The 23,957-nt window shown below is 43.0% G+C and overlaps 1 long non-coding RNA gene across 1 annotated transcript; it reads left to right on the forward strand.

The window, feature by feature from the left end:
* Positions 1–1,654: 1,654 nt before the first annotated feature.
* LOC311433429 lies at positions 1,655–22,535 on the forward strand. The gene is made up of 3 exons (XR_014690746.1): positions 1,655–1,864; positions 15,841–15,924; positions 21,484–22,535. It is a non-coding gene; the product is annotated as an uncharacterized lncRNA (long non-coding RNA).
* Positions 22,536–23,957: the final 1,422 nt, after the last annotated feature.

The raw sequence follows: 23,957 nt of genomic DNA on the forward strand, positions 1-23,957 counted from the left end.
TCCTTCCTCCTTAATCTAAACCACCAGTGCTGCTACGTTTGGTATTCAGATCTAAATGTTTATTGACTCTGACATGATTACGAGCGAGGGAATGGTTTGAGACGTGACCCTGGCTACAAAGGCTGCTGGGTAGCTGCTCAGGAGAGATCCATCATGTGTGCTTTTAAACCTCAGCCGCCTCCCAACACCAAGTGAGGCCAGCTCCATGAATCAAATGGAAACAAAATCAAAGCGGAGTGCAGGGAGGATCATTAATATCATCTTGGCTTCCTTTACATTGGCATAATTAGCATTTATACATAAACATGCATTTGTTACCATATCCTAAATAACCAACATATGAAAAATAGTTGCTGAGCAGGCACTGAGCTGTCCCATGCAAACAGAGGGGTGGCAGAGCACCAGACCCACGTGCTCTTAATTTGCTGGCCTCATCCTGCTCAGGTGCCTTGTTCCTGCCCAAAGTTGTAGTGAGGGGACTGCTTCACGTGCCCCAAACGGCAGAGAACAAATTAAAAATATCACTGCCAACAATGCTTTGTTATTACTGCAATACAAATACGTAATGTGCTTTCAGAGGACGTTTGGGGGTGTGATGCCCCGTATACATAAATGCAAGTGTGTGTATGTCTGAGCATTTAATTAAATTACAGCAGTAATCTGATAGGATTTTGATCTCAACGGTTCCTGGACTGCAATGGCATTGCAGTGTAGGCTCTTACCTTCTCTTTCTGCCCAGTGAGTCAGACACTCCTTGAATCCACCTCATATCTTCCTAGATTAAAATTTGTTGCAACACACACCCCCCAAAAAAAATGAATAAATAAACCCACTTATCAGACTTACTGCAGAGGGACTCTGCAATGTTTGCAGATTTTTTTCTGCTTCTGTGATGCTGCTTTTCCTGCCTTGCTTCCCACTTCCAAGCTGCACAATAGAAAATTCAATAGAGTTGAATATTTATGACTTTTCTATATACAAAGTTTCATAGCTGCCATGAAAAGAAGAACTCTGCAGTTATGAACAGGAAGAGGCAGTCTGTAAAACTGAAGGTGGAGGAGAGGTCTTTTCACTCCCACTAACTTTCAGCCTATACTAAGGGTAGCTATATTGGAAATCAATACCAAAACCCCCGTAGACTTTGATGGGAGAACAATTAGGTCACTGTTGGTTGTCTTTGAAATCCCACACTGGCTATGTCTATTGTTTGCTTGTCTGGCATTGTCTTGAAAAACCTGCTGGCTTTTTTTCCTTTGTTCTGGGTTGCTTACATATATTAACTGCAGTCATTCTTATACGAAAGCCTACTTGTAATGGACTGGAATAGGCCAACTTTCTTTTAAATTTTACGTGGCTTGTTTCATGGCCCTACTGTGCTTCAAAAGACTGGTAGCACTGCAAGGCATTCATATAACACCTCGTGCAGAGTTAATGAGCATGGTTACATGAACCTTACTGTGCTTTCCTGGAAGATTATTGTGAAAAGAACCAAGATAATAACACTTTGCCATGAGGATATGAAAAAAACCCTCCTTTGAAGCACTCCATCACTCTGTCAAGTGGCCACTTGCACCCACTTATGGTATCCTCACAGGTGCCTCTGGTGAGTAAGATTTAGACCAAGGCTTGTGGATCTGCTCACCTGCTGCAAAGTGGAGGGTGGGGACCAGAGCAGGTGCTAAAGGCTGTGCTGCATCAGCATAAGTACTCCTGGTGCTGGAAGTTGGGTCAGGGAGATGGAAGAGTTGAAAACTATTTTATTTTGTTAGCTCAGCTTGATCTGCTTGTTCCCTTGACCACCCTGCAACCAGATGACCACCGATAGCAGCACAGAAGAGGGAGCAGATGAAATGCAACAGTTTAGGTAGGCTGCTGGGCTTCTGCCTTTCTAATGCCTGTGTATTTGTGGTTTTCCTTTGTGCTTTGGGTTTTTTATTATTCCTGGGACTTTTTTTTTTTTTTAAAGCTTGTATGAAGCCTTGCTCTGGCACTGTCCTGGTGTTGGGGAAGTAGAGGATAAAAGAGGGCCTGGTGTTTGAAGAGGCAAATACTGGTAAATATGTCTTAGGTGGGTTTTGATGCACAGTATTGTCTTTCTGTGTACTCACTTGGAGGAGTTGTTCTTCACTTCTCCTCTACAGTGCTTCTGTGCAGCATTCCTGGTGCAGAGCAGTTGGCATGTCCCCTGCAGAGGGGACTGATTGATCACTGCGTAGCCACATATATAACCTCTTGAGTGATCCCTCACAATAAGAGGCGCTTTGCAGAAGTTATTACTCCTGTCGTACCATTACTTCACTCCTTTGGAACAGGGCCATTCCCCCCTGACTAAATATCAGCATTCCCGACTAGACAAATCGTGGTGCAGATACTCCCCGGGTGAGTCACCAGGCTGCCGCAATAGGATGGCGGCTCATCCGCAGATAAGGGGCCCGTAACTCATGCAGTGTGTCCAGTCAACACTGACTCAGAAACAGGAATACCCAGGTTGCTCTTGAGTCAGCATCGGTACGACTCTGTCACTAGGCTGCATTAGCTTGCCTGACATCTTCATATATAATGAAAATATCGGGCTGCTGCTGGTCAAAGCAGGACCTCTGTGACTCTACTGGAATCCTGAATAGCTACGCTAACATACTGCCCTCTTGGAAATAATTTCAGGGTAGGGACTTGCAAAGCTGTGTTCATGGAGAGCCACTTCATGGGTGAAGGAGTGACCTGAGAGCCATGGTACAAAATTAATCTTGTAATTAATCTTACAGTCTATCAGACTGTACCTTTACATCTGGTCAGATAAATTAGTGTCGTCCTCAAGGTGCCAGTCCCTGCAAGGGGACATCCCTGGGAGCAGCTCAGTGGTTACACCCTGGCTGTTCCTCACCAACCCCTGGGGCCTCTGCTGAGTCCTAATGGCCTGTGGACCACAATCAGTCATCTGGTTCCCTCTGTGATGGGCACAACTCTAACATCTATTTCTGGGCATCCTTTGGAAGCTTCATTGGCTTTTAGTAGCTTGCGAGCTGTTCTTTGGGAGGAATTCAGGTGGGGAGGATTTGTTCCTTAAAGTGATCCCTCAAGTCTGCTTTAATGTATTACTGAGGATTATCTGTAGATCTTTACTCATGGCAAGTCAGGAGAAAGTTGGGCTTTGGCTGCTCTTAATTTCCAGTTACCTTTCGTACTTGGAAAGCCTGTGGACTGACCTAAGGATGGAGAGCAGAGAAGCTTGTCTGAGGGGGCACTTACATTTCTCATTTTATTCTGTTCAATCATAGCAGCATATGGGAAGGAGTACGTTGACCTGTAACAGCAGGATTCAGAGCAGTTTGACGTCCTGTGCTGTCTGAGCTGTGGGTGACAGTGATCCGTGTCCAAAGAGCTCAGCAGACAGTGGCTTGGAGGCTGAGTGCTGGAAGTTGTGCATGTTTGCATGCGCATCATCCTTTGGGGGATGATAAATGGCCACGTCTCTGCATCCAGAGCTTCATGCTAACACGCAATGGAAATTACTGCAATGTCCAGAGTGAGCTTGTTCTGAGAAGGCTTATGTGCTGATTCTTGCCAAGTGTACTGCTAGGATGTTTGAAAGAGCTCCTGAAAACTGTATGCTGGGACCTGTGAGCATTATGAAGCTTGCTTGCTCTCAGTGACTTGCCTGATTTCACCACCTGCATTTAAGAATCAGCAATACTAGAGAAAAAAGCGGAGGCTAGACCTGTGAGGTGGTACAACCTGGTGTAGTTCCACTGAACTGAATGGAGGTGTGGTAATTTGCACCAGTGAACCGTCCAGTTCAAGGCCTTAAAAGCTTTAAATTGATGAATATTCCCTGCTGGTGGGTGATTATTACCAGTATGCTTTGGTACAATGCCTCTGAAGTGCAGTACTCTATTAATTCAGCACATTGCATAAGCCTTGGGCTTGCTTCAGTTTTAGACTTTTTTGGGCACCACTCTCATTTTGCAGTGATGTAAGGCTGGAAAAAAGCCATCACACGCTGGCAGCGCTACGTGGGGCGCAGATTTGTGCAAACAAGTAGAAATGTGTTTGTCCCTCTTCAAAAGTTCTCACTGGCTTGGTAAGTTGGATGATTTTCAGGGTCTTCTATTTATTTATTTATTTCCTCCTGGCTTTCTTGATGCAGCAGAAGCACCAGTCCCACTTACAGTACATACAGATGTCCGTGCCTTGCTCTCAGACTCCCCGCAGGCGAACGATGATAAATGAGGAGGAAAAGAAAGATGGCTTTTAAAGAATGACCTTAGGAAACAAACACTGCAGAAATAGTTGCTATGCCTGGTGTTTTGTCTGTGAATGCCTGGGGAAATTAACGCATGTACAAGCGGGAAATGCATCCATATCTTTGGGCAGAGAGAACTAGAAGTTTTTGCACAGTAGCTGGCTCTTTGGGGCTGGACTTCTGCTGCTGTATCTATGGGTTTCTTTTCTAAAAGGGAAAAGAGATCATTGCTGAAAGATATTTTAAATGAAATATCAAATGCACAGTAATTCTTATTGCCTAATGGTCCTCATTTTTCTCATTACTTGTCAGATTTCTCCTTAGCTTGAGTGGCAAGTATCTTCTCTGTCATACAGCAGCTGTGCTGTTGATGGTTAACTTTTCATGACCTCCCTCTTCTTGTTCTCTTTCTTTCTGTGAAATATGTTCATAATGTATTTAGCCTCACTGTCTTTGGCAGTGATTCTGAATGGTATTTGCCCTAGTGGGATGGTTGCATCATTGGATATTTATATTTCAAAAATAAAAACCTTGTTTGTTTCATTAGTTCCACAGCTGACACTGGAGTCCTAGAACAAACCTTTTGTTGCCTCTGGTAAAGGCTTACAAAGTGATCTTATACCTAAAATTCCTGAGATTCCAACACGTTAGAAAGGAGAAATTAAAAAATGGAATAACGACTAACAAAAACTTTAGGAACTGAGTATGGAAACTCTTTCATTTGGGAGCAGAGGTGTTAAATGCAGGTTAGCTATGCATGCAGAGAAATAATCTTGCCTTGATTGTGGGAGTTGAGGAAGAGACACCATTGCTTCCCTGTGTTTGCTTTGACCTCTGGTGCCACCAGGACACTTCTGTGCTCTGCAAGCTCAGTGTCATTTCCAGTCTTTGCTGTTTCTTGCTGAGGATTATCAGGCAAATGCACATCTGAAGCTTGTGCAACTTTCTGCCTTCTCAGAAGGGAAAGAAGTGGAGCCTGAAGCTCCTGTCAAGGGATCTTGAAAACAGGGGAGGGAGAAATAGTATGCAGTGAGATGGAAGAATTTTTTCTGACTCTTTTTAGTCTATTTTTATTTACCTTGGCTGGATATAGCTGTGTTTGCTACTGCTCATATAAATCAGATGCTTGTCCTTGTAATCCTTGAATCTACATCATTTCATGTGTGTCTGTGGGAAAGCAAACTCCATCTTCAGGGAATCAATTTCAGTTTGTGCTGGGACATAAGAAAGTCAGAAGTACTTCCGAACTGATGTCAGGGAAGAACTGCTGTGAATAGGTATCTTGAGTAAGTAACCTTAAGTTCTCCTTAAAGTCAAAGAGGCATTTTCCTCTCATGTATCCCGAACTGACTACACAGCTCATTCCCTAAAACTGTTGACTTCTCTCCACAGCCTCTGAACATGACCTGGCTTGGCTTAGCTGAGTTGTCTTGAGGCCCAATGAATCCCACCCTTGGCAGCTCTAAGGCTTTGAAGGGGAGCTGAGGATACTTACCACTTGCAGGAAGTTCCAACCCCAGATTTAGAACAAGGGAGTAGCTCTTCAAATTAGATACAACTGACAAGTCAGCCTTAGCTCAGTGAATTGCTAGTAGCATAGCACTCAGAATAAGAACACGATGTTTCCTGTTCTCCATGCGCTTTTTTTTTTTTTTTAGATATGGAGGAAAAAATCTGATCTAGCATAAAAGTCTCACAGAAGACTGCATAAAGCTGATGCCATATATAGGCTCGGAGGAAATTCCCACGACCGCATTTGACCTTCCTTTTTTTCTTTTTGTTTTAATAAAACACAATCAGCATCTGTATAGTTATGCACCTGCATATCATCATGTACTTTGCACATGATGAAGCTGCTGAGTTATGTTAAAATTGGCAGGATGCAAGCTAATATACCTGCCAAGGCAGGGGAAAAATTAAGTTGTCTCTAAAATATGTGCCTTCACTTTAGCAAACTTGTTTTAGCTATGGCACAAAATGCTGATCGGAGTACTGAATAAAATCAATGAATCTCAATGAATACAGAAAATATCAGAGCGTGTCTTCTGATATGCACAGTCCTGATGCAATTCTTTTGCTGAGTACTTCCCTCTGGGAAATAAACATTGTTGTACGTGGTCCATTTTGCTAGCAAATCATCATTTTATTCACCTGTGTTTCATGCGGTTCGGTTTTTCTGCTGTGAAAGGAAAATCTTATATGAAGAATGGACTCTAAGCTGCTGTCTGACTACACAGGAAATCATCGTATATCTCAAATCACAGAGTTTTTGGTACTGACTAGATCCTTATTACTTTATTGAAAGGAGCAAGTGACAGGAATAATTGTGCTGATTGATAGTTTGGGGCCTGAATGCCCAGAACCTTACAGGATTTAGTGTCTAAGACCCAATCTGTCAAGATTCATACCCACACTTAACGTTAGGTACTGTGCACAATCCTCTTGACATCTTTGGAGGCAGATAGCATACAGTACAAGTCTCTGAGCAGTTGGAGTCCCAGCTTCCAGGCTGAGAAATGTGTATCTTAAATATAGCACCAACCCCCCGAAGGCTGGGTTCTAGTTTCCATTCAGCTCTAGACGAAGTGTTGCTTCACCTGGGAAATGAATCATAGCTCAGAAGAAAGGCATGCTGCTTGGCGGCATTGAGCAATTTGAATTCCCTGGGTAAAAGGTGTTCAAGACAGACACTTCTCTAAATACTCTGAATTTAAGTAGGAATAAGTTACACAGAAATCAAATTGGCTTTTTTTTTTTTTTAAACATAATCTTATCTTTGGTACAGAAGAGTAGGGTATGACTCTGTACAAGTAGTGATGGACTTCATTGGCTTTGACACTTGTTTCCCTTCTAAATAGTTTAATACTTTTTTTATTATTATTTTTTTCAGTAGCAGAATTCTTGGCTGAGCATAGGGAATGTGTCTGGCCTCTGGCAACTACAGTCAGTAGTGCCACTGCCACAAAAGGAGGGGGCCAGTACATGTTGCCGATGTCAGGCTCGCCCCTGGGAATCTAGAATGGCATAGGAGCAGGAAGAAAACTGTAGGGTGGATGACTGGAGTTGAAAGGAGGATCTGAAATTATTTCAAGGAGAATAAAAATGTGATTGTTTCAGGCTTTTGTGTAAGAGTTTCCTCCTGGGGAGGAGAAGATGCATCACAGATGCACCTACCAAAGCCTGTTTCTGCACTGACTACATAGAGGCAGCAGGGCAAAGCACTCAGACCCCAACCCTATCAAACACTCACGTGTATAAAATAAAGCATCACAGACAGTGGGATTTTAAATTGTAACAGGCATTAAGTACCCGGTAGTTTTATCTACTGTTACGGATAAACTGTTGGGACCAATCATCCAAAGGCTTTGTCGTAACTGTATTGCAAGATGATTATTTTCTCTGGGGGTGGTTATGAGGATGAATTAGGCAATAATGCAAATCCCTTTGAAATGAATAAAAAGACATAGTATAATTGTTTCCATACCCTTCGGGTGCAAAGGCTAAAATAAAGATTCAACTTTTCCTCCTCTTCTTTCCAATAGCCTGTCTCTTTGCACCCTTAGTTCTATGATTTCCTCAAGCCCATAAATCTCCTGCAAGAGGTAAAGATAGTTAGGAGAGAAAAATCACTCTATCAGGTGAGTTTACATCATTCCTCCTCGATGTCCTTTGTTCAGTTATTTTCATCCTTACTGGTTGTCTTGTTTCCCCTGTATATAAATCAAGCTATGCAGACATGCAAAACTAAGTACAGGAAAATCAACTGCTTGCTTTATGGCCTGATGAGGATGGGCTGTGGGGGTGTTTGATGCTACTAGCAGCCAAGGAAAAGTGCCTGAAAAAGAGTTGCCTTTTTTGTGCAAAATTTTCTTGGTACTGTCTGCACCTTCTAGCCCACATCTTTAAAAAGAGGGAGAGTGTGATCTTGTTGCTGTTGCATTGGCCTGTGATCAGTGGGCACCTTGGCCGTGCCAGGGAGCAGTTGACAGATCATAGGCAAGGTTCCTTCACCTCCATGTCTCTTCCATCTAAATAGTTGCCTTTTAAGAGGTCCTTGAAATTATTTTGCCATGGTATTCTTCATAACAAACTGAAGGGACAATTCTGGAGAAAGGGAAGATTTTCATTTATCTTTTTATATATCTGAGTTTTCTATGCAGTAAATAGAGATGGAGCATACAGTATTGCTTCCTGGGTAAGCCCGTACGATTGCTTAAAAGAGTCGTCAGATTTTCCTACCACTTCCCGTTTTACCAAGGAGAATGTTTTAGACCTAACACAAGCGTTGGTACGCTTCCCAGTTCCCTCAGTAGAACGAGCTTGTTGATGTAGCCCACTCATCTTCAAGTGTAAGCTTTCCCCAACCCATTTCCTTTTCTTGTACATTTAAAAGCACTAAAGAGAACAGAATCCTGATTGCAGCCTTTGCATGCCTTTGGGCACAGCTACGTTAAATTCTTAAGTTTCTGAACTTCTGCAACCCTTCAAGCCACAAAAGAGTAGCTCAAATAGGTGAACTGAAGTAGGAAATGTTAAATGCTGTGTTGATTTGGAAATTGTGTTTTCTACTCAAAAGTAGGACTGCATTTCAGCTGGTACAGAAATCTTAAGTTTGAGGTCAATGGATCTCAGACTGGTAGAACTATTACTATCCACTTGGATAGTAATGATTTCTAACAAGTGAGTTAGCTAAAGATTTCCCACTGTAGATGACCTCTTCTACGTGTTTTGAAGGAAGGAAGGGCAGAGACTGTAAAATAACATGAGCATGTGAAACCGAAGTTCATCGATCAGAGGGAAAATATGTTGAAGCTGAAGAACAAGATTTGTACTCAGATTTGGGACAGTCTAACTAGAGGAAGCTTTGGGACAGCCTTTTATGAGGAAGACAAAATGTGGACTGTTCACTCTTATCAATTGCATATTTTGCATGCAGAGATCATGGCAACAGCACCCTATGGGTCAAAGAACACTTGCTTGCTTTCAAGGGATTTTCAAGAAATGAATGCCATTTTGCTTTGCTATCATTGCATGCAGTTCTCTTGAAACAGACTAGCGTTGTCACTGACTGGCTTTGCTTTGCCTTGTTCAGTTTATTTCTTTTAATTCCTCAGTTCTTCTTTTTCTGATGGGGAGAACTTTGTGCTCGTGCTCTCTAGTCCATGATATTGTAATCTTTTATTTATTCACAGAACAGCTGTGCCACTGGCTGCATAGGTGCTGGTTTCCATGCTCCATTGTGGCACGTTACTTGTGATTATCACTTTGTATTATACATGCATCTGTGGCCTCTGCCAGCTTTGCTAAAGCACACATTGAAGCACACACTGCCTTACGATGTCCTCTCTCTAGGCTTTGCTGCCTCACTGACTATTTACCGGGGTAAACAAGTTCTGAAGTTGAAATGCTGGACTGAGGTCCAGGAGAGACAAGATAGCTCCTGCCACAAATGTTCCTTCTGATCTTGAAGAAGTTGCTCAATGTCTCTGTGCCTGTTGGGAGTAATAGCTCTGCTCTGTCTTACAGGAGCCTTGACAGAGGGTTAACTTGTTTACAGCTAATAGATCCTGCTAAGGCTCTGCAGTGGCTGAGGTGCACAAAACAACAAATGAGAGGGAAGGCACAAGTTACTATGAGGGACAGGCTGAGCATGCAGCTCAAGGGCAACCAGACTACATCACCTGGTTTTGTAAAGATAAATTGATTAGCCTTTATGAGGTGCTGAGATATGTGAAAGCCATAGAAAATCCTGAATCTGAGTATACTGACTAACAGAATACCCACTTACAGTTCTATGAAATCCATGACAGTTTTTTTTTTTTTAAACTGAACCTAGTGCCTTCATTATTTTTATATATATATATATATATACACACACATATATGTATATTATCTCCAGAATTACACAGTGCGATATTCGGAGCTGGGAGAAAAAGGTTAAATTCAAATAAACCTCAGGACTGATTTTTAAGCTATAAACCAAACCAAGCTGAAACTTAATTGTGCTGTTGGAAACCAATGTAGAAGCCATTTGCAGTGTGGGGACACATAAAGGAGTTTTTTTTTTTTTCATTCCCTGCTTTCTTTTCTAATATATATTCAAATGTAAGAGCGGATTCTCACTTTAGAAGTATATCCAGAGTAAGTCATACTTTACCAGAACAGTTACACAGCTTGTGCAGCAGGGTGATGAGTTATGCCTGCAGTTCTCCACTTGCTGCTCTTGTAGGTGTCACCTTCACACAAAGCTTCAAACTGTTCCATGGTGCAGAGGCTAGAATGGCCTTTGCTACCTGCAAAACATGCCACTTTTCTGCTATACTGCCACTTCTGCGTTTATCAAAGATCTTGGCATTGATTTCTGTAATTGCAGAGGTGATTGCAATCAAATCTTCATTTGAATGAAGGCTGATGTATCATGGGTTCCAGTCTGACTGAATTACGCTAAACATTCCCTCAATTTTGGAAAAACCTCCATGTCCATTAGGTTTGTAAATGACAGGCATTTTTTCCACAAGCACTCTTCAAGTACAGCACACAGTGATGGAGGAAGGGGCGCCTGCATTTTTCTGAGCAAGCAACCAGGGTCATGCACCAAAAAAAGTTGTCTGCATAGCAGACCAGGAAAACAACCCCTCACACACCTAGTTTGTGCTTTTGCCTGTTTCTGGGAGGTGTCATCCATAGAGGAGCACACTAATGGCTTGCATCAGCAATTCAGTTCAGGTGCTCTGCAGACATACCAGAGGTTTTGTGGAGCATAGAGCTTCTGTAGATGCTTGCAAGGCTGCAAAGATCTTCTGAAAACTGCACTGAGGGCAAGAAAACCTCATTCTAGCATACCTGAAGTCAATGCTTTCAGACCAAGTAAGGTCACTTGGCTTTGTAGCTGCTCATTTATTGATTGATTTCCCTGCATTGGAGAAAATTACCATTGTTTGTGAATTCTGGTTTGCAGAGACCAAAGCCCCCTGAATGCAGGGGACTTCCATACAGAAATCAACACTAGCATCAAAGGTCAGGGAAAATGATCAAATAGTCTGCCTCAATTCAATGTGTCCATTTTTCCTTGAGAAGAGCAGAAAATCGCACGTACTTAGTCATATTGCTAACAGTAGTCCTTCAACTTCAGATTGGGCGAAGATCCTAACTTCCATCAATTTATTCTTGTTTGAGAGTAATTAATTTCTTTGTCTCATGGAAAATAAACTATAAATTTTTAGTGAAAGACTTAATGAAAGCATACAGAAACATATTCATCCTAAATCTGTTGAATTTTACTGCTGTACGAAAACTCTTACCAAAAAATATAATTTTGCTTTTCTTTTGCTTCATTCATTTTCAAAATTCCAAGTGAGTGTCCTGAAGTCCAAAACCTTCTGCTGAGTCAGTTCTGGTCAGGGGGAATAAGAACAACACAGATCAAAAAGGGGAAAAAAAAAAAAAAGGGGGGGGGGGAGAGACCCTTTTTAGAGTTAAAATCCCATTTTGATAAGATTGCATTTTACTTAGATTTGTGAATATTTTGAAACCCCTGATTTATTTGATTTATTTATTACAAAAAAGAAGTGCTGGTCTCAAGATAACTCTACCTTAAGCATCGGAAATATCATCTTCTGAGAAAGAGCCTTACCTCTGTGGAAACAGGTGGCTCATATACAATGAACTATCACCTGGGGTAGATAACCTATTATACTTATGTTATTTCTATCCTGATGATGCTGGCATGACAGTTCCATACTTTTTTTTTGTGAAGAGAGGTGAATTTTAATTGTGACCTTAAATATAGTTGCACATTTCAGCTGAACGTTTGAATATGCATTACAGACCTGTTTTTGTAAGTGAAAAAAATCTGATAGCCTTGATTTCTACAGTTTTGACGCTTTCTTTTATTAAGGTGTCAGCCTCTGACTTGTAGTGCCATCATTACAGTGACACTGACACCTATATATTGGTGCTATTAACGCTTCCATTTCATGTCCTCTAGATAAAAGCTGGCTCTTGGAAATCCTTTTGTTGAGTTACTTGCCTTGGGATATGCCTGCAATGCAAAAATAAACAACCCTTAGAATTTCTGGCTTTTTTAATCTGAAATGATTGCCTTGGTTGCCTTTATACATGACACATTCAATGTGTGCTTATTTTCAGTAGAAGCCGCGTTTGTCAGAGGTGTTGTTTAATGTGGGTAAAGGGAGACAGAGGTCTAGAACAGTTCATATTAAATTCCCGGAGGAAATTCCACTTTAAAATAGAATTTGGCAATGGCACGCTCAGGCTGACTAATTCTTCTGAATTTATGGCCCATCAGCCAGAACCAGAAAGGAGAAGGTAAAAGACTAGCATGGTATTCATTAGCATTCCCACTACTAGTACAGCATGGCTATAAGTAAGAGTAGATGACGTTGCTGCTCAAGACAAGCAATTGTCCTGAAGCAAGCAGAAGAAATGCTCTTGCTGTGGGACTTTCAAACAGGGCAGAATCCATCAGTGTCTCTAGGGCACTAGTAGAATTATAGCCACAGAAGCTTGCTCTAAAGCTAATGTAAGAAATATTTGCTTTTTGCTTTATTTGTTGCTTTATTCTGGCATAAATTTGTGCTGGCACTTGAAAAGGTGGTTAAGTTCCCTGTCCTAACCCTTACAAACCACTTTTGCCTGCTACTGCCTCTTCTGTGGTGACATGAACGTTGATGTGATTCAAGATGATTCATATGGGAAAGCAGACCCAGCTGAAAAGTACCTCACCTGAAACTCTGATCAGCTTGATTGCTTGCTTATGCCTGGCCAGCTCTGGTGCTGGTAAAAGGGAGGCATCAGGAGTAAGGAGCCAGGTGAAGGACCTCACTGGCCAGGGCATAGCTTTGTTTCTGTGTTGCAGAGAATAAAGAAAGTGTGCTTCAATCATAGGTTTCCTCAAAAGGAGCTGAACTGGTCCCTGTGCAGAGCACAAATGGAATGCAGGCTTGGCTCGTCTAGTCAGGAGAATGGGTGAGGAAGAGCCAAGTATTCTCAGGCTCTGACTGTCATGCCAGTTCATGACTCAAGCACAGAGGTGTACCAGGATCAACAGCAAACTCAGACCTTCTCATGATGCTCATCACGATGCTCACGGAGTGCTTAGTTCACTCTGAATCAGAAGCAAGTCTTTCACAGTCAGCAGAATTATGCTATCATAAAACCAGCATGACAGGAGAGTCAGGTCTTATGTTGATAATTATCCAGTTTCTTCACTTTGAGCATTCCCAACCGTTTTAGTAATGCTTTCCTCATCTTCTCTTTGTGTTATCTTCTCTGGCAGACTGGGCTGGTTTGATTTTTCTCTTAGTGCCAACCATTGGTCTTCAAATCGCTTTTGTAGCTCTGTTTGAGGAGCAGAGGGCTCCCAGTGCTGGGAGCTGGGCTCTCAGCCTCCCCCATATGCAGTCAGGGAGAACAAATAAATTGATGCCTTAACAGCAATGTGCTGTTGTGCCTTGTGCTCAGTTCTCTGTCATGACGTGCTTTAGCAAAAGTCTGTTAACATCCTCTTGTCTGAGCTGTCCTTTTTAACTCCTGTTTCACTGGTTTGTAAGTGGTTTCTGTATTTCACTGGTACAGCCTCACCTCAAGCTCTGGGTGCAGTTTTGGGAACACCGCTATAAAAAAGATGTAAAACTATTAGAGAGTGCCCAAAGGAGGGCTACAAAGATGGTGAAGGGCCTGGAGGGGATGATGCCTGAGGAAGCAGCTAAGGCCCCTGGGTTTGTTCAGCCCCGAGCAGAGCAGGCTGAGGGGAGGCCTCATGGCGGCCTGCAGCTCCCTCAGGAGGGGAGCGGAGGGGCAGGCGCTGAGCTCTGCTCTCTGGGGACAGCGACAGGACCCGAGGGAAGGGCATGGAGCTGGGACAGGGGAGGGTCAGGCTGGGGGTTAGGGGAAGGGTCTGCACCCAGAGGGTGGTCAGGCACTGGAACAGGCTCCCCAAGGCAGCGGTCATGGCACAGAGCCTGATGGAGTTCAAGAAGCATTTGGACAATGCTTCCAGGCATGTGGTCTGATTTTTTGGGTGGTCCTGTGTGGAGCCAGGAGTTGGATTTGGTGATCCTTGTGGGTCCCTTCCAGCTTGGATTATTCTATTCTGTATTAATTATTTAGTCTCTCAAATTTTTCAAATCCACCAGCTAAAAACACACAGATATACAAACAGACGTATCTACACTTATTCACAGCCATTAATAGATTCTTAAGAAAAGATCCTGGGTAGACTGCAGTTTATTAACCTACATAAAAAGAGGTAGCATAAAAAGAGGATTAAGTAGTAGTCCTAGTGTGAATCTCTTTTTCAAGAAAATGCAGTCCTTCACACTGAGAGCTGCTGAAATGACAAGTTTTGATAAGCTTGTATCCTTGATTTTTGTGTGTGTGTGCACCTTCCTCTTTCCACAGTGCCAGTTGTATGCTTTATTTAAGAAAACAGAGTATATACCTTCTTCTCCACACCTTGCAGCTTCCTGGCTGAGGAGTCAGTGTTCGTCTCAGAAAATTCAAAGTCACATAGCTGGAGTTACTAAAGGGCTTGACTCAACTTTTTGGAGAGTTCCTTGAAAAGCATTTTTTCTATGACTGGAGGAATCATCAGATTCAACATAGCAGATGTCCAGATACCAGTGTCATCTGCTACCTTGCCTCGGAAAATTTTGGAGACAAAATACGCTGCCTGGCTTTTTTTCTCAACTTTTCTTTTTCCTTTTTGGACAGCTTGAGCTACATGAGATGATTGTACCCACCATAGCTTCCCATTGCTGCCAGATGACTGAAAAAGAAAAGCTGAAGCTAAATTTGGGTGTGCTGTCTTTTTTGGAACACATTTAGTGTGCAGTGCCTTTTCTTTCTCTATTCAAGCATTACTTCTAAAGCATATCTGTGAATCACTTTTAGAAGCAGCAGCCATGGCCATTTCAAAGCATCATCTGCTTAACAAATTCAGAGTAGATTGACCTGCTTCCCCATGTTAAAGCAGTTTCACTGACTTGTTAATTTTAGAGGATGTTTCCAGACAGTAGCTTTCTTGCTTTCAGAGCCTGATGGATCTGATTTTGATGTCCCAAAGACAGTAATAATCTCCCCCGCATATGCTAATATACACTAAGTATGAATAAGAATATTGCCATCAAGCCTTATGTGAACTCATTTCAGGCTCCCCCAGTATGCTTTTTGTTGTTTCCCAGTTCTTCTCATATCTCTCTTCCCCCTTTGTTTTTCTTATAGTGCTATCAGCTGTTTCAACAGCAGATTTTGTCTTCTGGAACAACTTAATGTTCCTGGTTTTGGATTTTACAAATCATTCCAGATGGAAATTGATAATAATGAAACCTGTTATTGGGCTGGTGTAACATTCGGGCACTGTTAGAGGAGCAACAAATGCTGGCTTTACATCACCTTTGGGTTCCTCAGTGCTGGCTGGTCTTCAGGGTCCAGAGCCTACAGATATGAGGCTGGCAGGGAGTTGCGGGAGGTTGGTCTGTGTAGCTGCACTACAACAGAAATACCCAAGAGGCTCTTTTAGGTACTGAAAACAGCATAGCTTTTTCATAGCTTTTTTTTTTTTTTTTTTTTTTTTTAAGGGGAAAAAAAAAAAAGAGGCAGCTTTCCCTACCTCTCATGATCCTGTGCACAGTGCCTGGCAGCCTGAGTGAGGGGGAAGCAAGGTGAGACATTGGAGACCTACGCTTAGCTCTTGGCTGTGTCAAAATTTTCATGTCACCTTGAAGATGTCCCTTAGTTATCTGTTGTTGCTATTTCCACCTGCAAGCTAGGGAGAATGTGTTTCACCTCCTGTGTGGTCTAGCCAGAATCCTGTGTTTTCAGAGGCTGTAAAAATTAATGTCTCACATGTTGGCCTTTGCTAAGTAGTTCTGCAAGAAGATTTCACTTCTGTCAGGGTGCTTTGTCTTCCTCTATGCTCCTTCCCAAGGGACTGTTACTGGTCCTCTGGAAATCTGCCTCAGGGCTGCAGTCTGTGCTGGAGTCCTTGGTTTACTTCTGTACCCATAGTGCCTTTGCAGCCCTTGATGGATCTTTCTCACTGCTCAGGAGAGATTTAACAGCAGCCTTATCTCACGTTACTATGTCTTTGTTATTTCAACAGTGGCCTGTTTCAACTAGCTGTAGGACAGTGCTTCATGAGGCATTAGGGATAATTGACACTAACTTTCACCTGCCAAAACAAATAGCTAGACTAAATGCATTTTCCTTTATTTTGAGTTGTCTGTTCCTTGAGTGAGTGGAGTTATGTGGTCCTTCATAACTCTTTTCCCAACCCTCCTCAAGTTTGGAGTAACCTGAACTAAGGAGCTCATGATCACTTCTGCAGTGAGCATCTGGGCTTGGCTCCATCCATGGTAAGAGTATATGCAAAATGGGGAGTGAGAGTGGTTGCTGTGGGAAGAGGTGAAAGGCACAGTGGGAAAAAAAAAAAGCCAATTTGCAGCTTTTCTATACCTCACCTTGGAGTGACATTGTTTTGACAGGTGAGAGGTAGTATATTTCTCTGTACTGAGGGAGAAACGTTTGTGTGGCCAGTCTCTCTTTGTAACGTGTGAAAAGGAAAGTAGGCCAGAGAAAGAAGCAGTACCCTCCTAGTACAGTCACGCTTGTTCCACAAAATTGGGCAGACAGCAATACCAGCCTTTCAAAAGCAAGAAGAATCAGGAGATTACCTGAAAGTCACTCTCTCATTTACTGAATCTGTGGCAAACTCTCTGGAAACTTGATCCACCTGCCTGCTCATTTTTTGGCTATTATGCAAAGAGTAATTACATTATCAGCCAACCGGTAGAACAGGCAAACACCATGGTGAATGTTACTGTGTCCACTGATCTATTTAATGGATGAATGATCTTTTCACTTCTGCATCTGATTTGTAAAGGATTGCAGGCAAATGAGAATAACAGCAATCAAACCATGAAATAAGGTGGTTGGGAATGTTTGCATTGTTCTGTGAGGCACCGTACAAAGACCCACTTTTGGCCAAGTTTGCAGAGAAAAATTCATGTGACTAAATTTAACACTGTGAGGACCCACGTGTCCTGAAAGCAGCACAGACCCTCTGACCATTCTGCTACCAGGCCCCATGGACCTACCCCTCAGCAGGGCTCACAAGTTTGGCTGGTTGGTGCAGGACAAAATTGGGTCTAAGACCACCCAAACTTGGTCTGAATCACTTGTAACTTAAGCATGATGAAAACTGTGTGTATTTGGAACGTGTCTTTTGTGGCTTGCTCATTTCTGAAGCAGAGCACTCAGTGAATTCACAAGTTTTAATGCAGCATCAGAAAAAACATAAAGGCAATGTTGTCATACCACTCGGTGTGCCAGGTGAAGAGTCATAGCCGAAAAATAAAACTCACTGAACTGTTAGATGCCTCATGATGGATGAGTCAGAAACTCTTTGTTTCCTGCTACACTGTTACTGATTTAGCAGGCTGCAAAACGGGAAAATGGAGCTAGGGATGACAAAGAAGAGATAATTTGTGAAAAATGCCCACAACTTGTGGGGTAGATGAAAAACATGATACAGCAATTTCAAAACACCAGGAGACACACTATGTGGGCAGAGGGTGTGTCCACGTTCTTCAAGCATGTGAGAAATTAAATTCCCAGTCACCATTCTTTCCAGCAACTTTCAGTGGGCAGAAGCAGGTGCCCTCTCCAAAGAGCACCAGTGGATCCATCAAATAACATTGTATCTGGTACCATCTGGAAGACGAACCTTTAGGGCCTAGAGATCCTCAATTTGCATCTTTTGTGAATTCCAGCGGGGAAAGAGTTTTCTGCAAGGAAAGCTTAGGAAGCAGTGTTATTGGAAGGCTGTCACAGCACAGAACAAGAGCAGTTCAGATGTTATGATGTGGCTCAGGCTGAAGATTGCTCACCTTTGCTTCTCTTGCGTGAGGCAGACTTATCAGTGAAATTCATTTCATGTGTATGTTATCCAAGTAAGAGTTCATCATCTACCACTTAGCCCCAAAGATAAAGAGTTAAATGCATCTTTGGGCCATGTGTGAGCCATCAAAGGTAAGGGAATTTGCATTACACTTGATGTATGCACTAAGCCAAATGGCTTCTATAAGATTTGTGTCTTCCTCTGAATTCAAATGTTACTGATTTCAACTCCAAATGTTGGTCAGCAGAGCAACACTATATAATAGGTCTACAGAATAAGTCATGAATATTTCTAGTTAATCTGCTGTTTCAAACTGAATGCCTTAAAAACAGAACTGAGAGATGCAAGATAGAATAGGAGCCTATATTCTACTGGCACAATTTGAAAAGTAATTAACAAATATGTCCGATAGCAACTTATCATGGATACATGCTTGAGAAAGGGGATCTTGCCAGCATAGCATCTACATCTACCTTCTTCTTTATTTCAGGAAAGTATTTAGAAAAATCTTGAAGGGAAATAAAATCAGAGAAGAGCCACTAGAATTATTGTGAGAAACAAAAAACAGATCAGACTGTAGCAAAAAGCTCTTGAGAATACTACCTATTTACTTTCTAAGAGAACTGACTGAGAAATAACTCAGTTATAATCTGTATGTACCAGCACAGAGGACACAGCATGAATGGAGTTTTCAGTATAGTGGACAAAAGTAAAGCAAGGTGCATTAACTGAAAGGCAGACAGATCAAACTAGGAATAATGCACACATTTTTAACGGTGAATGTAATTGAAGCAACCTACCAAGGACTTCAGTAAATTTTCCATCAGTGAGAACGCACATAGAAAGACAGGAAACTTTTCTAGAAGACACCTAGCTGAGGCACAAATTAATTCATGGAAGTTCAATGACATGTCATATACAGGAGGTCAAACTGGATTATCACAAATGGGCCTTTAGAGCTTTTAAGTCTAAGAATTTATGGGAGATTGAAAAGATATTAACAAGTTTTCTTCCAGTAGAATGCCCTTAACAAAGATCAATCTCTCTGTCTATCAATGGATTTCCCATACTTTGCATCACTGCCTTTAGTCTTTCCCAAATAAATTAGATTAAAGTAGCGAGATCAATAGTGATTTCAGCATCCTTTCTTTTTCAGCCTGCCTCAGTTATTGAAAGAACTGTCTAGTCAAAATATTAAAAAATCTTTTTTTTCCACTTCTGAAAAAAAAAAATCCAATTATATCTCATTACAGACTGTTAAAATAATTCATAAGAAAGCCTTAATGAACATAGTAAAACTGCCAACTGAGAAATGCTGCAACTATAAAACTTCTTTAAAAAAAAAAAAAAAAAAACACAAACAACTCTGGGCATTTATTTTATCAAGAACTAAGGATTTTTGCAAAATAATTATGTTTACAGTTCTAATTTCAGATTTCTCTGAGTTAGTCAATGCACAAGTTCTCTTTGGACCATGTGGAAAATAATCTTCATGTGCTTTAATAGCTCCACTGATTTTCCTTTATCTTTCAAATACCCCAAACTTGACATGTGCTAAAATGAAGTCTGGAAAATGTCAGTCCCAGAAAGCATGCTTGTCAAAGTAATGGCAACCAGAAAAAAAAAAAAAAAAAAAAAAAGGTGGTTATAATAAAACCTGAACTCAGTGATAATTATAATGGAATTTTGGGGCCTATTATCAGCCTGCCTAAAGTGAGATGCAGACATTAAGAGACCTGCAAGCAGAAGTTGCCTGGGAGATGTGCTGAAACAGCCTGTCTCTGGGTGCTCTTTCCCTGGCTGACTTCACCCACATGCCTCATCACACCAGTTTACTCCAGTCCTTTCCCCTCCTTCCTCAGCAGAGTTGGGTGTTGTGACCTATCTGCAGTGAGGAGGTTCCCTTCTTGGGTGAACTTTGTGTTACCTGGCAGGAGAAATTCCTTGGGAATGAGTGAAGTCTCGCTATCTGTGGAGCAGCTCAGGGATTAGAGATGTCTTTTCCAGTCGCTGAAGGTTCCTGATAAAGAGCGCAGCAGCGCTCTGTGGGAAGTGCAGAAGAGCACTGACCACATAAAAGGCTGTGGGAGGTGTGTGGTTTTTTTTTGTTTTGTTTGTTTGTTTGTTTTTTTCAAGCAGAAGCTGATCATCCTTGTTAGGTACTAGTTGTTATTGCTCCTGTTCTCGTGAAAAGTGGTACGTGTGATGCTGTGTATTTCACAGGCCTTATGCAAGTCAGCCCACACCTCTGCAAAGTGGTTGCATGCTACCCTGCATGACAATGGATAGGGAATTCAGACTGAGATTATCCATGGTGCAGTGAGATCAGCAGGGCACAGGAGAAATCTGCCTTTTTTGCTGCTTCTGCCTGCCTCTCTTCTGTACCCTTGAGGTTTTGTGTCCACTGGAAGTCCTCCAGGCGGAACCCAGGACAGAATGTGTTCAGTCGGGCACACAGGTGGCTGTGTCACCACCACTAGAAGGAAGCCATTTGGTGGCTTCCTAAGAGCTCCTCAGCAGCAGAGAGGCTCCAGCTGCCTTGCTGTACCATGGTCTTATCCCCGGAGGTCAATCTGTCCACTGCCAGGACACCCACTGCTGCTTCCTATTGCCTTTGACTAGGGTGAACCGTGCCTATTGTCTGAAGTATGTGTCTGTGAGGGGAAAGGAAAAAAAAATAATAATAATACAGCCTTTAACAGTTGGGGGTTGGGGTTGTGGAATTAAAAGAAGGGCTTCTTTCCACGGTGAATGGAAGCCAAAGTGGCAGTGAATCTCATTTCAGCATCTAGCAGAAAAAACTGCCAGCCTGGTAATAGTAAAGATAATAATTGTATGTTGTTTAATCTTATCTGGATATGTCCCCTCCAGTGGTTTCCTGCTGGTAAACCACAGAGGAGAGAGGCAGTAGTAAGTAAACTAGAGGAAGTGAGATGAAATATTGCATGTTCCTCTGGTTAATAGGGGATTCATTTGAAGGATATTGCTAATTAAAACCAATACTATTTTCCTCCATGTGGGCTTTCAAAACCATTTTCAGAGGATACAAAGGACGTTTTGTTTCACTGAATTGCTTATAGTTTAGGGAAGCTGGTGGGATGAAATACTAGCGTAGTAAATTGTGCCTGTGCTTCAAGAGCAGCGTGTGAAATGGACACCCTGCAGATTGTGAGTACACAGCGTCACCCAAATAATGTCCAAGCAGAAGGGCAGCTTGGGGTTAGAGGAGCAAAAATCCACCCTCAGCCTACCCTGCAGTACAAGAAACTGCCCAACAGTTGTGGTTACTAGAAAAAGAGCTCCTGTGTGTCTGTGGCTCCAGGGCTGCTGGATCTACAGAAGCCTGCAGTCTGGGGATTTGCCTGCAGTGCCGACCTTAGCTCCAGCCTGCGGATGGCTCCGTGATTCACAGGGAGGGCGCGAAGCCAGCGGCTGCCTCCTGCTGCTGCCCACAGCTTCCCTCTGGTGTGACCAGGGGGAGCCGAGGGTGCTCCAAAGGCCAGGCTTTCCAGAGCACCTCACCCCATTCACTGCATCCGAAAATAACTGAGCCATGTCAGCGGAGAGATGTGAGAGTGAGATGACATCTTTAGGCATCGGTGAGATCTTGTGCTCAGCGCCTACTTGCTTCATCCAGATTCTAGGCTTGCGCCCAAGGCTGAGGAAACAAACCTGAACTTTCTTCAGCTTGCCTGTTCCTGAGCGCCTTGTGTCAGCAGAACATGCCTCATCATGTGGCTACCGGATGTTTTCTCCACCTCCTGCACCGCATCCAGGGATCCCACTCCGACCCACTTCCCCAGCAATGAGTGGAAAAGTCCACTTTTGGTTTTAGATTTGTCTTTACATCACTGGAAACAAACAGCCCGTAGGAGGTGTTGAAACAACTCCCTGAGTGTTAAAAGTGTCTGAGGACTGGCTTCATTGTGGCTGAGCTGGGCAGGCATTGCCCCTATTTGAAATTAAATGTGAGGGGGTGAGGTGAAGACATTGCAGGAAAAGCTGGCACCCCTCTTAATCAGAGCTGGGGCCTGTGGGACATCTTCCGCCTTACTTCTGTATGCTTTCTGGCCACTGGCTGAACTCTTACAATGCACCCTGGATCATACCACCAAGGGCTGGACTGTTCTGCTGTAAGCAACTTATCCCAAGGCAAGTGTCCTTTACTAGAAAGTTCAAGTAAAATACATGCAACCTGGAAGAATTAGAAACTTAAAGGAAAATTGGTCGTCTTCTTTCTCTGTACCCTTTTCAGTTACATTTTAATATTTCTCAGTTTTCAGTTTGGGCAGGGGATTCCTCTTATCCTGTTTGCTTTTGTGCTCCAGAGGCTTGAACAGCCCTTTGCTATTTCAAGAAGCTCCTGTTTACCTCCATTCACCTGTGTTCTGCTTTCTGGCCCTCGTTCTTCTCTTGTTGACTCCCTGAGGGTACACAGATGGTAGCCTGGAAGCCAAAAGGAATGATACTGAGGGCGTGAGAGTGGGAGAGAGGAAGAAAAAAAAAAGGAAACGAAGGAAAGAAAAAAAAAAAAGGAAAGGAAAAGAAAGAGGGGAAAAAAAAAAAAACAAACAGTGATTGCAGAAAGCCTTCAGACTCCTCTCACAGCAAAACCCTAATACATATCAGTGTGCTGGATCTTGTCAAGGTGCAGGTAATGTTTAATTTTGGGAATGCAACCGAAACACATTTGGCTTGCTGGCTGTAATCGTTTCGACCTGTGAAGTGAGGTAGCAACAGTAAGGTAGCACGATGCCGTCGCAAAGCGCGTTCAGTCAGCTGAGAAGTCTCTCTCTCTTCACATGCTGTGCCACAGTCAGCCTGATCCTCACTGGTGGGCGGCAGCCTCAGAGGCACCACATTGGCAGCATATGTAAGTGTTTCTCGTCTCCAAATTAAGCCCTGTGACATACTTCACCCTGTGTGCAGGAAGGAGTTAATCTCACCGCTGCGGTCTGGTAGGGATCGAGCAGCATTTTTTCATTTGGTAAGGAAATGCCGTGACTTACAGATAACTTCAGCCCGATGTTGTTTCAGCATAGTGTTCTTTGGGATTGCAGTTGGAATATGCTTGGAGGAAGCCGATTTGCACCCAAAGTGCTTTATAAAACGAGTCTTTAAGATAAAACCCAGTAAGTAAATGCAAATGTTGTTCTTAGCGCACAAAACACCACGGCTCTGCTACCTGTTCGTGCAGCGCCGTACCCACCTTCCTCAGCTCGCACGGGAACCGCAGCCAAGCTGAGAACGGAACAGTTCAGCCGCACTGACGAGCCAGGCTGCAGAAAATCAGCCACAGCCGGGGCAGGTCAGTCAGTCACTGAGCAGGCAGCACCGGCAACAAGCAGCGAGCGGAGCACAGCCCCGGCGCAGGGGACACCTAGCGGCGGCTGGCAGCGCCCGCTGCAACGGGAGCTCCTGAGGGGGCAGCCCATGCTCCGCATCGTTCCGCTGGCGTTTCTTTCCTCCGCTAGTTCTTAAATAAAGCGACCTTCCAGGAAGGATACCACCTATAACATCATTTTGTTTATTTATTTATTTATTTATATTTTTTTTTTCCTGAGGCAATAACATTATTCCCCCGTGGTCTTGCCCCTGTGCAGAAATAACCGGCTGCCCAGCTGGGCGGGCGGCTCGGAAGAGGAATGGCAGCACTCAGACGTGTTATTTCGACCCAAAAAGTAACGCTGCCGTGGGTATCCGAGCGCTAAGCGATGAGAGTAGTCACGCTTGCCAGGGTTGTTAGGATAAACTGATGGCTTAAAGTTTGTTCCACCGACCAGCCCGCGTGAAGCT

This window comes from Aythya ferina (assembly GCF_964211825.1).
Source record: "Aythya ferina genome assembly, chromosome: 3".
NCBI lineage: Eukaryota > Metazoa > Chordata > Aves > Anseriformes > Anatidae > Aythya > Aythya ferina.